Source organism: Drosophila simulans, chromosome 2R, assembly GCF_016746395.2.
Source record: "Drosophila simulans strain w501 chromosome 2R, Prin_Dsim_3.1, whole genome shotgun sequence".
NCBI lineage: Eukaryota > Metazoa > Arthropoda > Insecta > Diptera > Drosophilidae > Drosophila > Drosophila simulans.
Genome location: NC_052521.2, coordinates 948,607 through 964,537, shown reverse-complemented (window position 1 = coordinate 964,537; position 15,931 = coordinate 948,607).

Below are 15,931 nucleotides of genomic sequence, written 5' to 3'. Positions count from 1 at the left end.
ACTGGCTTCTCAGTTACTACTGTTTGTGGACAATAAGTTATGGGGCTGCTCAGAAAAGGTGGTCCATGAGCTCCTCGCGAAAGAATATCTGCCGGATTTAAAGCAATGGGATGAATGTATTCCATTGTACGCATCACCGTCAATTTACGGATTTCAGCTATAAGCCGAACTAAGAGTTTAGATCCGCAAAGCTGAAGTTCTGGAACGGTTAGGGTTTTCAAAGGAGCCAAAGTAAATGGCTGCTGTACGATTGCCCCCTAGAAACGGCATATATACACAGGCTCCATATGCTTCAATGCTGGCATCGCGAAAACCATAAATCTCTAATTCAAAATCTTTTGCCAAAGGAAGGCTTTCGTCGCAGGACAACTATTCCTCGCACACCAGCTATAGAAAAATGTAAGTCTTTATGATTACTGGGCCAACCAACCAAGAGGATCGTTGAACAGAGAGATATCGGATAAATCTGAAAGTCGCCCAGGCCTTGCTGTTGATTGAGAACGATAGCTTATCAGACACCGGATCCCAGGCCAGACCTAGCGTTTTTGTAAAATCACCTCCATCGCCTTCAAACTTCAAGAAGAACTCCTAATCAACTTAAGGAACTCCTTACAAAACAGCCGGAACATTTGATCACCACTTCTTTAGTTTAAAATGAGCGCGGACGTGCTGCATTATGTTGATGTCTTCTTCTTTGGAGCTGGCGACAAATATCAAATCATCCACACAAAAGTCACGGCGAAGAATCTCCGCACACACTGGAAATTTCGCACCTTATACATAGACAACTGATGCATCCACCTCACAGATTGGTAGGAAGCAGGCTTCGTGCCATACGTTACAGTATCCAGCTTAAACCCACTCAGATCTGGAGGAGAAGCAGCACCTCAAGACGATCCAGTTTGGTTTCCTCCTTGGGCAAAACACCCGCGCATGATGATATTAAGGATATTAAAGGCTTGCCATTGCACCATGGTCCAGAATTCGTTTTTTTGGCATAAAGTCTAAATTTTTATGTCAATATATCGTCCTCTAGCAATTATTTTCTAATAGAAAATTGATCATATAAAAAAAAACCAAAAACAAAATTGACCGAAAGCTTCACTAAATCGTTTTATGAGCTTTTAAAGGTGAAGTGTTAAACAGCTGATTGAGAGAATGCAATTCCCGCCAAATTATTTGTTTACTTTTGCACGTAGTACGATCGTTAATACGCATCCATAAATTATAGTAAAATATGGAAAATAAATGCCAAGGTATGATGTTTTTAACGTATGTAGGTAATATATGTGTAGTTTTACTGTTTTTGTGTTGTGTAACATCCAATTTATGTGTATTTTAACAGAAAATTCTAACGTGTCCCCTGTGTTTCGTGGAGTATAACTAATTTTCTGACAATTTTAGTTTGTACCTTTAACTATTGTCTTTCACGGTAAAGTAATATCTTTTGCCCATTTTTGCTCGTTTTCTTAAAAATTTGATTTTATATAGGCAACTTCGAGTTCAGACATAGCGACCTCCTGGACATTTGGAGGTGTAACAATAGGCAAATAAGTTATGTTTCAGATTACGTTTATTCCGCAATCAACAACAATAATCAGGAATCAAAAAAGACAGAAGAGGTTGACAAAAAATAGTAAATTTTGAATTATTTATTAAAAGAAAACTGTCCGAGTGTAACAGACAACTAGACCGATTTATTTCCAAACATACCAAGTGGATGGCGTCTAAGATAACAATTCCTGTTAGTGATTTTGAAAACTCCAAGACACCCCAGCAAATGGGACGCCGAAACTTATCTTACCAAAATGCAGAAGAAAGATTAAAAATGAAACTGGCATCAAATATGGCAAGTGAAAGTGACCACGACACAAGTCTTTTGATTCATGCAGCAACTGTTGCTGCTAGAAAAGAATGCAAGAGGGACGTTGCCTTTGTTCTTAAAGAAACTTTAAAAACACCAGAATTTCCAAGCGAATCGAGCATGCAAATTCAATGGCAAAAACCAACTCCTCTTTCACCAGATGAAGCTCTAGCTTATCTCCTGGAAAACACGCTGACAAAACAGCAATATATAAGCACCAGGCTTTTAAATAAAAGCCATGACAGCGATATATATATACGCCGTATAATGAAGTGATCGAAGCTAAATTACAGTGCCGACCAGAGGGTATAGAAGTAATGGAAAGCACTGCTCAAGTGCCATTACAAAATCTCTTGGATCATACAGCGCAAAGATTAATTAAGTTACAATCTGATGTTTTCAAGGAATTTCCAGATATCTTTAAAATCAAATTAATTTGCAGCTACGGATTTGATGGGACAACTGGTCATAGTGCTTACAAGCAGAAATATGAAACTGAAGCACTTGGCACACCAATTTCTGATCAATCTTTATTTGTAACTTCTGTCATACCCATAGAAATTATAGATTCGTTTAATCGGCATATCTGGATAAACAGCGCCGCAGTCCATTCGATTTTGCAGGCCTCTAAAAATTAAGTTGATAAAGGAAACTGCTGTCCACATAATGATGGAAAAAAATCAGTTAGATAATCAAATTAATAATCTTACGCCATTCACTTATAAATATGATGAAAATCGTGACATAGAAGTTAGATATGAAATGCACATGACACTTATAGATGGAAAAGTCCTAAACGTATTAACAGACACTAAATCTACTCAATGTTGTCCGATCTGTGGAGTCAGCCCAACACAAATGTTGAAAATTTCAAATTTTAGTTCAGAAACCTTTGTACCAGAAGTAAAAGCTTTACAATTTGTGGTAAGTCCACAACATGCTTGGACCCGTTTTTTGAATTTTTTTTAAACGTATCATACAGAGCTGAGATAAAAAAGTGGCATATAAAAGGAGTGGACAAATGAGTATTCGAAAAAAATATATCCAGGAGGAAATGTGGAGAGTAAGCATGCCGAAGCAGAATGGCAGCGGCACTAGCAATGATGGTAATACGGCAAGAAGAGTTTTCGCAAGTACCAAATTCTCGTCGATCACCATTTTTAACGAAAATCTTTTGGAAAAGTTTCACATTATTTTAGTAGCAATATCATCCAACTATTTTATAAATTCCGACAAATTTCGTTCTTTTTGCGATATAACTTTTCAATTATACCATATATGCAATCGTATCTTTGGTATCCTATGTCACCAACGATCCATAAAGTACTGGTCCACGGATATCAAATCAATAATTCGGCGTTGGTTCCACTTGGATGCATAGGCGAAAATGCGAGTGAAGCCCGGAATAAACTTTACAAAAGGGACCGACTATCACATGCACGGAAAAATAGTCATATCAATACGATGAGTGATATTTTCCACATAGCTATTGATTCCTCGGACCCACTATTATCAACAATATGTTTAAAAGAAAGAGAGAAAAAAAATAGGAAAAAACCACTTCCGAAGGCAGTAATAAGTCTTTTGGAAATACAGTCTAATTTAAAACCTGATCCATCAGACAAAATATTGGATTCACATTCTGATTCTGATTCGATTTCAGATTCGGAAAATTATAATGTAGAGCTAGAAGAAGAGGGCGATTATTGTTAAAACAACAATGTTCACACTTTTATTTAAAAAAAAAAAAACTGAAATTTCGTTGACTCCTGAGTCATACCAGTAGTTAATATGGGAGGCAAGAGAGGGCGTGGTCGCACAGACTTCAAATTTTGTGTGCAAACTATTTCTGATTTAACAACAAAATGTACAAAGTTTCAAGTCTGTAGCTCAATTTTTAGACTTTATGCCAAAAAAATCGAATTCTGGACCACAGTGGTGTGCTTGAATTTGCCTGTAAATTATGGCGGAATAATTAGGACAACAATTGTTCTAAGGGCAAAGCTTGGAAGAAGCTGAGTAATTTCGTATGGATTTCTGGCGAGTATTCGAGCATGTACTAGCAGTCGTGGGAAAATTCCTGTCGAGCCCGGTGTATGAAGCAGCAGAAATCTATGCAAGACAAATGGAAAGAGTTCCTCCACCTTTAAACGGGATGGCCATGAGGTGTCTAGCCTGGAAAAGCATTTTATCGAGCTAGTTGAAGAAGCTCCAGTCTTTAAGGATGGACCCTATCTATCTCTAGCGAAGCAAATGGTGGTTAACGATGCAGTAATAAAAAGCACCGCCAGTTGCGTGGAAAGTTTTTTGCTTGTTTAGTAGCTCTTTCAGACCATTTATACTCACTGCTATGACCATTCCTACGCAGCAGTCAGTGATCAAGGTAGATCTCAGAGGCTGGTTTGATATGAATATAAATTATGTGAGAATTAATTAATGTTCTTCATGCATATTTGACCAAACAAGCTCCAAATTGAAGCTATCATAGTCGTCTGTAGCGACTCCGAGTAATTATAAGGAGTGATTTTCCGTAAAATCCCACCCTGTCAAACGCCTCCAATTTTTTCATTATTCGTTTCTTGTTCGATCTTGAATCTTTTGCTTACCTTTCTTAATATTTAGAGTTCGAAGGTGTTTAGTGTTGTGATATGTCGATAGTTATCGATTGGTTGCGCGCTGTGTCGCACCGAAAAAACTAAGCCCTAGGCAAACTCGAGCTAGAGACACTGCCAAAAAAAAACAAGCAATTCGTAACATCTAAAATAAAAAAGAAGGCGAGACAACAGCGCGTCGGTCCTGATGGCCTTAGCGACGTCATCGCATATGGTGGCTTGCAGCCAATCTCCAATTGCACCAGAAATGGTGACGGAGTAATTAAACTGCTGCATTATAGACCGGACGGGAAGCGGTTCAGCAAGATCTGAATAATGGCTCCTGGTACCAAGCAAGGCGATCCGATGCTTTTTGGCGGTAGCGAAGGAATTACATCACTAAGGAAAGCCTAAACAAAACAAAAATATTAAATAAATACAAACAACGAAAGCCCGTGAAACTCCATATTAAACAATATACAAATATTTTAAAAAAACAATATTTCCACCTCAGGTTTAGTATCAAGGGAAAAAGAATTCCGAACGCGACACTCAGTGTATGTCATGGCAAGAGCCCATGCCGGAATACATCCGATGCATCCCGGTGATGCAGTTTGATGAAGTATACGACGGCAATTCTGTTGAGAAAATGGTTTTCTGTCTGGAGTTTCTGCAGCGTAAACTCCGGTGTCCGCGTGAGGATGTTTAGGGAAACTTCAATGTCTTCCTATCGGAAAAGGGGAAGGAATGGTACTGGTTTCATGTTCGCCGACGAAACTTGAGAGGATACAGGAGCTGGTTCAACGCTAATAACAGACAAGGAAGAGCGCGGATATTTACGTCCACTCCGTGCAACAACTCGCCTCACGCCAAAAAAAAACCAATGCCGAAACGGCAATTGGTGAAGGTATTTAAGAAAGGCTTAAGAGACAGAATAGCGCGATTCGTTTACGCTTTTACAGATTTGTTCACTGTAGATGATCTTTGGGAGGAATGCGTTGGAAGATATCCGCGACAGACATATTGGGACAGTGCGGTCCTAAAGCATAGTTTCTAGGATTGTCCAGCTGTGGAAAGGCGTCTGTTTTGCAATTTTTTTTATATTTAAAAGGTCCCATTCCTATTCCATGTATGGAATATGACATAATTCAAATAACCGTCACGGCTTCGACTAATGGTGCGGACACATGAAAACGTCCAGCGGTGTTAAATCTCACGATCTTGGTGACCAGTTCACGTCGCATCCGCGCGAGATGACCATGTCCGGAAATTGCTCGTGCAGAACATCCATCGTAGCGTGTGTTTGTAGCACGTAGCACCGTCCTGTTGGAACCACATGTTGTCCAGATCCATAGTCTCGATTTCAGGCCAAAAGAAGTTGGTTATCATCGACCGGTATCACTCACCATAGACGGTGACGGCCACACCATTATCATTTTCGAAAAAATACGGACCAATCACGCCTCAGGTCCAAAATGGGCACCAAACAGTTACTTTATGCGTATATTCAATATACAATATCTAATACAATGCGCTTAGGCGCTGAAGATGATTTTTTGCCGAACGTTGAATAAAGTGCAAATCATAGCTCAATCTTGGCGAGCATTGTGCTTTAAAGTAAAGATTCCTAAAGTGTTAAGTCCTAACATCAATAATTAAGAGTCATTCCGGAGTCAGAATCGCAAGTCCAAAATGTCCTCGTCGTGCCGACATCTCTCAATTGAGTCCCGAATCAGAAGAAGTCGGACGGAAAAACTATAATGCATATACACGATTTCGCACGACTCGTCCTAATATTAGGTTTACATCGAGTAATCTTGTTAAGGTTACATTATATATGGTGGTACAGATAGGATATTTTATTGTTTTTAAGGATATTTAATGGCGTGGGATTTGAAAGGAGATCTATTAGGTTGGTATTGTTAAAAATGCTGCATCTATGTTTTTTTTACATGAATACAGGTGGGCAGCAGATGTTCCAGTGATAGGTTGTCGTTTCAGAACGGGCAGGTTGTCTGTTGGGTTTGGTCGAGGAAGTGCTTCTATGCTATTTGTGTGTGTCCGAGTCTGAGCCGTGTGATGGAAGAGGCGAGGTCGGAGTTAATGTTCGAGTATTTTTCTATTAGTCATGTAATTTTGGGACCAGTTTTCCAAGCTACAAGATGGTCTAGATAAGAGTGTATCCCTATACGGTGGAAAGCATTTGCAAAATATAGTGATATTATGGATGTATGGTTTCTTCTAGAGAAGTAGATTAGAATTTAAAGTAGTATTAGTATTAGACCGATTTCCCTTTCGTAAAACCAGTTTGACTGTTGTGGATTAGTTTGTCGTATATTACATACAAACAAAGTCTCTTAGCTAAAATTTTATCCAGAACTCGGGCCGACGAAAGTTTGTAAGTATGTTGTGTGTGCTGAAGTGTGTTGGTGACTTGTAATTTAGTAAGATGTAATTAGATTGGGCGATACATTTTTCTACTGTTATGCCTTTTGTGGCAACCGTTAAAATCTCCAGTGACTAGGGTGGGTCTATGTGAAGTGTCTAAAACGGCTTGATGATGAGAAAGATTTGTTTGGTGCGATGTTTGCTGATATATTTCTAAATGTTTTTGGAGGAAGAGATCCGAAACGGTATCCTCAACTTAAAGAAAAAAAGCCTGCCGCCGCTGCTGAAGGACCTGGATCGTCAAGCACAGGTTCAAAACGGACAGACCGACCACGAATCCTGTTTTCCACTATCGATTGTTGTTTGCGCGTATGGTCCAGCGGAGATTAAACTAGTCATGGACTCTCCAGAAGATGAAAGCAGTGTTAGCTTTGAACTGGAATTCTGAATGACCCATACATCCGGGTGGACCGCTGGAGAATATTAGTAAATGGCGAGGACGACCACAGTTCAAATGAGGACTTTTTAGCCTTCTGAATATTTTGCAGCGTTAACACGTTCGACGACGGAGCTCGAGAGGAAGCACGCGTTGGTTCATGGCGAATAACAGCCGAGGGAAAGAGCGAATTATTGTACCTACTTCATTCACGCCTGGAACAACCAATCTCGGACCGGCAATTTGCGAAGGCAGTTGAGAAAGGCTTGAGAAACGGAAGAGCGCGATTCGCTAACGCGATGGATTTATTCATCGTAGATGAATTTCGGGAGGAATGCGTTAAGGTAGAACGGAGTTTCGGACGCCGAGGATGACCTACGTATGGGTAGCAAGGCTAGATTATGGTAAATGAGGTCCTTAGTAAATCTCAGGTCTTATGGGTGGATGAGATCCGCAACAGACACAGAAACGCAGCGAGAACAGGATGTTGGAACAGTGCAATCCTATAGCATAGCTCCTGGTATTATCCAGCTGTGGAAACGCGGCTGTTTTGCTATAGTTATGGACAACCCAACCGTGCTAGGAAAATGACTTCTCGAAGCACGAGACCGGGAGGGATTCGCCCATTTAAGAATCCCGAAAAGTAAGCACAGAGACAGAACTAATTAACCACTCTGATAGTTGTAGGTCGAAGCTAATTACGAGCGGAAGGAAGTATGCGACCCTACTTAGAAGTCCAAAATCGAATCTTCACAGAACATCAGGTGAGTGGAATGCGTCTAGAATCGAGGAATGTTCTGAAAGCGAGGGACCGCAACAAGATCACGAGATCTGAATAACGCGAGGTGGTGGATACCAATAGGCGCATTGGTGTACAATGTACAATGTACGAACAAGGTGTAGGAAGCATTCGGTGAAGACATAAACGAAGTGAAAGCGGATTCCTGAAGCCAAATGTCAGAGTAGGAATTAGTTTCTTAGCTTTGAACGGGATGGGATTGCGGTGTCTAGCGTTAAAGGGCATTTAATCAAGCTAATGAAAGAATCTCGAGTCTTCAATAATCAACCATATTTATCTCCAGCGATGCAAAAGCTGGTTGAGGATGGCAAAAGTAACTTGATACCAAAAGCACCGATTACACGGCGTTCGCGACTACTGGAAGACACTCGATTATCCTGGCTACCGATTTCCAGATGCACCTAAGGTACCTGTTTTACGTAGCACAAAGTCTGAAATCAGCTGGTTTAACAAGTGGTTTATTCAGGAATTCAGAGATTTCCATACCCGAGTTCTATGAAGAATGTAAGATCAAATCAAGAGACTAGCCCGACCATCAGATACCCGTTAATCAGGTAGTGTGAATGCGAACACGAATTATCAAAATTTTTCTGAGAAATCGATAGATATTGGGGAATGAAATGAGAAAAAAATTAAAAAATTGTTTCAAAGTGTTTGCGTGACCGATATATAAATATAATAAATCGTTGGAAAATCGATATAAATTTACAAATTTACATAAAAATATCGGAAAATGGTTCAAAAATGTGGGAGTGGCACTTTTGGGCGGCATTTTATTGATTCGAACTGATTTCCCGCCATTTGACTAAGGACAAAACTAAAAAATGAAGCACAAGAGAAAATGCTTTGGTCGAGTTCCCCGACTATCAGATACCCGTTACTCAGCTAATGTGAATGCGAGCACAAAATTTCATCATTTTGTCTGGAATATCGATAGATATTGGGGAATAAAAAGAAAACAAATTTATAAATTGTTCCTTAATGGCGTTGGAGTTTGCGTGGCAAATAGGTTTTTATTAAAAAATATCGAAAATGGTTCAGAAATGTGGCAGTTTTATGAGATTTTAAGGCGTTAGAGTGGGCGTGGTAAACATTTTTTTTGCAAATCGATAGAGATTTAAAAGACTAATAAAATTATAAAAAAATATCGAAAACTGGTTAAAAAATGTGAGAGTGGCAGTTTTAACGCATAGCCGGCTATAAAAAAAGCAGGCTTCGCATCCGTGTACACTTCATGATATTTCGTTGGGTCGTACAGGGTCAACACCTGCTTCGATGCTAAGGCTACCTCGTTCGTCGTCGTTGAAACGCCTGTTCTTGACTTTCTCCCCATACGATATCCACATCCTTTTTTTTAATAATTTTTAAATAATTTGCTCTTTCGCCCGCTCTTGTCAATTAAGCTTTTCGTCGTCCGATAGATATGATTGCGTAAAAGTATTCGATGACGATTATTGCGTCGCTTGCGTACCATCTGTACACATCGGCAGTGCTCACAGCACTTGAAAAATTGAGTGCGAATGCGGATTTGAATTGATCTCATATACGATATACATGTTTTTGCAACTCCGCGCTTCTTATGTTGCACTGCAAACAGCATAGCGTCACTTGTCCACGTATTTACCTCTTTGTGGGTTGCGAATCTGCCTAAGTCTTCTCAAGAAAATACATGCATATACAGGACTTCGCTCGTCACTTGGAGCCCTGCTGAATAATGTGATATACGTATGGATGTTGGAACTACATGTCCACTTTTATTGTAGTAATCAAAAGCACTGCCAATTGTGGGCCTAGTTTTCCGACATGTTTTGTAGACTTATATACTTACCGCATTGACCATTCCAACCCCTCCCTGGGAAGAACCGAGTTCGCGGCACTGACAAAAGATAACAATCAGTTAATAAAACAATTGTGAAACATAACTATCAATGTTTTGGAAAAACATTGTTCGATTAATAATTCCCCACATCTAAAATAGAGCTGGAAAACAATCGATGGTTGGCACTATCGATGGTGTCGATGGTTTTCTAAAAACATCGATATTATCGATAGTTAAAAAAAAATGGAACTATAATTTAACGTGAACCGAAGTTTATATACCCTTGCAGAATAAAAAAATATATTACAGTATCCCTTTAGAAATATGCAGAAGGGCCTGCAAAGGATTTAAAATGCATTTTTTAAACAAAAACTAAAACGTTTTATTTGCTTCAATGCAAACTTTATTTAAATTAAGACAGTATTCAAAATATTTAGTAATAACAAAATAATGTTTTTTTATATTCATAATAAGACAACAAGAGATCATTGTTTCTGGTTTTTGTTCACAAATAGTAGCATGTCTACTACTTTTGGTTCAGATACAATCTGAACAGCTTTACTGAAGGTTCTTTCAGATTCTGTTGAACTGGCCGGAATGCACAGTTACTTTTTACAAAGTTTGGTTATTGGCTTCAGACTCTCACTGTTTGCCGGAAAAGAGATAAATTCATGAATATTTAATTTAAAAAGTAAAAATTATATTCTTACCATCCAATAAGCAAGGGGGTCCTTATCCTCCGATTCATTAGGTCTCTCAAAATATGTCCTCAAGAGCATTCTGCTGTTTGAGTGAACTTTATTTGAAATTTTATTTTCTAAAAAAGTAAAGAAACTGTTTCTTTTTTCTTGTGGAGTGTTTGGTGGTGTTGAAATATCAGGTGTGGAAGGAACTCGGGACAAACTTGAAAATAACTCCAACTGCAAAGCTTTCGCGGCTTGCTCTGAGTTCGATGTAAACAAAAAACCGTCCTTTTTAAATCTGGGATCCAGTAATGTAGCAATTCTAGTAACAGTCCGAGTTTCGTAATGCGAGAAACGCTCTGGCAATCGTTTTTTTACTGCCTCGCAAATATCAAGCGCAGGCTGTGAAATTACTTGGCTGTATACTTTGCATGATTTTTGGTGAAATCATAAATAAGAGGTATTATTACGGAAATCGAAAGAGTTTTGTTTGTCGATATCTGCACTGTGGCTTCGTGAAACGGAGCTAGAACTTGACATATCTCAACCAGAACGATCATTTCGTCCGCTGATAATGGTCTTGGAGCTTTGGTTGAGTTAAGAAGCACTGCAGAAAGCGAGTCATTTACTAAAATAATCCGTTGAATCATATAGTACGCGCTATTCCAACGCGTTGGAACTTCTTGTATAAGGTCCATAGCGTGATTCAGAAGTTTGTGCATTTTTAAGTTTTTTTTGTTGCGATTGAACTCGATTTGAAAAACGATACGATAATCTTACACTTTGCTAGTAAGGGAATCTATTTTTAGAAGATCTTGCACTAATAGATTAAAAGTATGCGAGACACAAGGTAAATTTTTCATTTTCATTAATTCGCACTTTTCTTTCATAGACGCGTCGTTGTCTGTTACAATCGTTACTACCTTATTAAAAAGGTTACACTCATTCAAAACGGCGCTGAGTGAGTTCGCAATATTACTAGCGCAGTGGTTAGTTGCATCTACAAGTTTTTGCATCGACAAAACTGCTGATTTAAGTCCATAGCATTCGTTAATGAGGTGAAGTTAGATACGTCTCATTAGCACGCGAGGTCCAACAATAGTAATTATAGTTAAAGTAATAGTAATAGTAGTAATGGATACATTGTCAACGTAACTTAAATCCTCCTCCAACTTCAATTTTAAACCTACATATTCACGTGGAAGATCAACATTTCTGAGATGGCTTTTATTGGGTACCTTGTACCTCGGGTCTAGCTTTCGAATCAAATCGCAGAATCCCCTATCTTCAACAAAAAAAAAGAGGTGGACATCCAGCGCGATCATACGCATTACTGCCTTGTCCAGATCCGTTTTTTTTTTTGCTGACCCATTTTTATAAGTGAGGTCAGTTTTTAGGAACCGTTCCAAACTAGTGGAAGGAGCAACCTTTTCAGCTTCCAGATATTCGGGATGTGCACGTTTTAAGTGATCCAATAAATTGGATGTGATCCCAGAAGTTTTATAGAGCTTACCACATCTGTTGCAAACCGCTCCCTGAGCATCCTTAGTTTTCTTAAAATGGTCCCATACCAGTTAAATCTCCTTTTGAAGGTTTGGAATCGTGTTATCCACAGTTGTTAAAGGGTCTGAAATCAAGAATACAGAATACATAAATTTAAAAAACACGTGTAAATGCATATTTTGTGGCTACATGCACATATATATAAATTATCATTTTAGTAGATTTTCCATATATTTATTAGCGTAAGTTTATTAATTACAATAGGGCTTGCGCGGTCTGCACTTAATGAGACGAATAGTAAGTACGTGGCGATGACCGACGCTTCTAATCTTCCAAAATCGACTAACTTAAGTATAGCAAGAGTTCTTATCTCTAAAGCTTAACAAGTTACAGTTTCTTATAGGTAAAGCTCGATCTATAGATGGGAAAAGCACTTGAGGCTTACGACTATATTTCGGGTGTTTTGTGATTGTGTTAACTCCTCCCCTTCTAAGACGAAGGCTGTCCACAGACTTTTTACAATTGGCAAATCTATTTGAAAGCGGATCTTACGGGTAACATTGGTTGTGCACTAAGTTCCCATACTGCCAACCTGGTACTGCGTTAAACCATCGAAGGGAAGGCAGCTCTGCGTGTCTGGATGATCCGAGAAGTTCGTAAATGCTGCTGATTCTCCATGTCATGGGTTCGCAACAAGGTTCTGGAGATGATCGTAGCGAACTTGGAAAAAATCTTTATTGTAACCGTCGACTTGTTGACGACGATGATGCTGATGTTGGTTGAACTAGTTGACCATCAAAACGTATGTGTTGAACGCACTCTGGTTGGCGTCTGATGGCAGACATTATTCAGTTCGTCGTTTCAGTACCCAGGCGCAGAAATAGTTGCCGCATCTTTACGTCTTTAGCAGATACTACGTTGATAGATCTTAATTCCCTCTTCTACTCTTCTCATCTACTTAAGAGGTAGTTACAGTTTTAATACTAAAGTTTTGACAATAATTAAGTATAACAATTATAATTTTATAATAAAGTTCATTCAGATATTTTTGATATTAAAGTATGTAGTAAAACGCTTATTGATTGCAAGTATTGATTTTCCTATTTAGTTGAACAGAATCAGGAAAGGGTATTGATAACATTAGTGTTTTTTTTTTTTTTAATCGGGAATTTGAAATCTAATTAGAGTGAGTGCGCTATACTGTTATTATGCCGTTTTGGTAATGCATTTATTTTCTATGGTAGTTTCAGGAAATATTTGTGGTTGCGTGGACTTTAAGTTTTCAAATCATTCGGGTCTAGCATTTCATCACATACCTTTAAAATTTTCTAAAGAGGATGAAGCGGAAATAATACAAAATGTTTAAAGATTAAATAAGAAGGATTTGACAAATATTTAATTGAAAAATGTTTGCAAACTCTTTTACTAGTGTTCAGATTTCACGTTTGTATTTTGCTAACTTGGCGATGGTCACAAAAGGAAAAGAAATACTAAACCTAGCGTAGATTATCTTTATGAACGACCCTCCCTTTTATGAGGACCGTTGTCCCGAGGTCTGCTTCGATTAGTTCTTCCCTATACCGTGGGGTTAGTTTATTTCCCAAGCGATTGTTTTGTTTTACCATGACGGTTTCTCCCACCTCAAAGGTTCTGTCTCGTCTTGTTACATTTTCTCTTCTTAGCTGTTTTTCCTGAGCTTCGTTAACCATTTCTACTATCTCGTTAGCCAATTCGGGAGGAGTTGAATGAATAATGTCGATCGGTCTTCTATTGGTGACTGAGTGCACCGTCTTATTGTATTCTATTGTTGCCTGAAGAATAAGGTTGACTGTATCATTCATTCCACTGTCAAGTTTCAGGCATCGAGCTATTTCTAAAAGCGTGCTGTGAAACCTTTCAACCTGTCCGTTTGAGGTACTATGAAGTGGAGGTGCGTTCGCTATGTCAACATTAAAACGATTTTTCAAAAGTGACTTGATTGACTCGGAATTTATGGACGGTTCATTGTCACAAAATATTGTCTTTGAATGGGGAAAAAAGTTCATTAGTTGCATAATTGCAGGTTCTAAATCAGTTATCGTTCGAGAGCCGATTGGTTGCACAATAGCGAATTTGGAAAATTTGTCAATACATGTCAAAAAGTAATTCCTGTCCGTAGAAAATATATCAATATGCAATGTCTCGCCTACATGTGACGGAATAGGTGTTCTCCCGAGGATTTGCTTTTGCGGATGGCGGTCGTATTTGGCTTTTTGACAAACCAAGCAGTTAGCAACAAAGGTAGCGGCTATTTGTGACATTTTAGGGAAAAAGTAGTATTGAAGAATTTGTTTTACATTCTCCTGTGCTGCCCTATGCGCTCTGTTGTGCTCCAAAGACACTATTTCCCGTTGCTCAGTTTGATTAAAAATGTCGCTGACCATTTTCATAGTGTGTCGGAAGGTTGTTGCTGGAAAGTCATTTACAAGACTGTTTTGAATGAAAGCTAGTACAGGTAATTCGCAGTGTATCGCATTCACTACATCCGGCTTAACCACATCACGAATTCTTCCGATTAAGGTCTCTTTGTCTAGAAACTGTATTAGATGCCTTGTCTTGCTTCCGAAAATAACAAAAGTTCGAGTTGAGTCTGCGGTGCCCTCATCTATCACAATTTGGTTTCTAAAACAGTTAACCGGCTTGTCGATAGTTTCGATTGTAAAAGTCAATGAAATTTCGCTATGTATTGTTGCAATGTCTGACTGGGGTTCGTCCTCTAGGACATGAATAGCCTGCCTGGATAGTGCATCGGCAACATAGTTCTCCTTGCCAGGTTTATAGAAAATTTTAGCATTATGTTCGTCTATAAACGCCTTCCATCTCTTGATTTTTGCATTTGGATTCCTATCTGACACGGCGTATGTTAACGGCTGGTGATCTGTAAAAATGTTTAAGTTTTTGACACCATATAGATAGTTCCTAAGAGACTTTAAAGCCCAAACGATGGCCAAAAGTTCTCGTTCATTTGTTGCGAAATTAAGTTCTCTATCCTGTAAAGTTCTCGAAACCATTGTAACAGGCTTGCCATCCTGTGATAAGACTGCCCCCAGGCCAAAAGCCGAAGCGTCTGTTGTTAAGTCAAAGGCTTTTCTATAATCGGGATACAATAACATTACATTTTCGGAGACAAGAACATTTTTAAGCTTCTCAAAAGCAGAACATTGTCTTTCATCGAAAGAAATTGGTATCTTTTTAGACTGGCTTGCGGAAACCTTTCCGTTTTCACCCTTCAGAATGTCAGTGAGTGGTCTAGCAATAGAGGCGAAGTCCTTAATAAAGCAGCGGTAATAACTTGCTAGCCCTAAAAACGATCGAACACTAAACAGATTAGTAGGTTGATTATATTTCTGAATAGCCTCTACTGTGCTAGGACTGGTTGTGATACCTCCACTTGACACCATGAATCCGAGATACTCGACGCTTTCCTTGAAGAAAAACGATTTCTCTTTAGAAACCCTCATGTTTGCCCCAGACAGTCTGTCTAGTACCCAAGCAACGTCGTTTACGTGGTCCTCAATTCCGTTTGAAAATATTATTACGTCATCAACGTAAACGTAACATGACTTTCCTATACGGTCCCTAAGAACATCATCAATAGCACGTTGACAAATACTTGGGGCATTTTTCAAGCCAAACGGCAAACGGCAAAACTCGTATTTTCCATTTCCTACTGAAAAGGCAGTTTTCTCTCTATCCTTTTCTGCGAGCAGAATTTGGTGAAACCCCGATTTAAGGTCAAGGGTTGTAAAGAACCTGGCTTTTCCCAAATTTGACAAGATGGATACTACGTTTGGTATAGGGTACTTGTC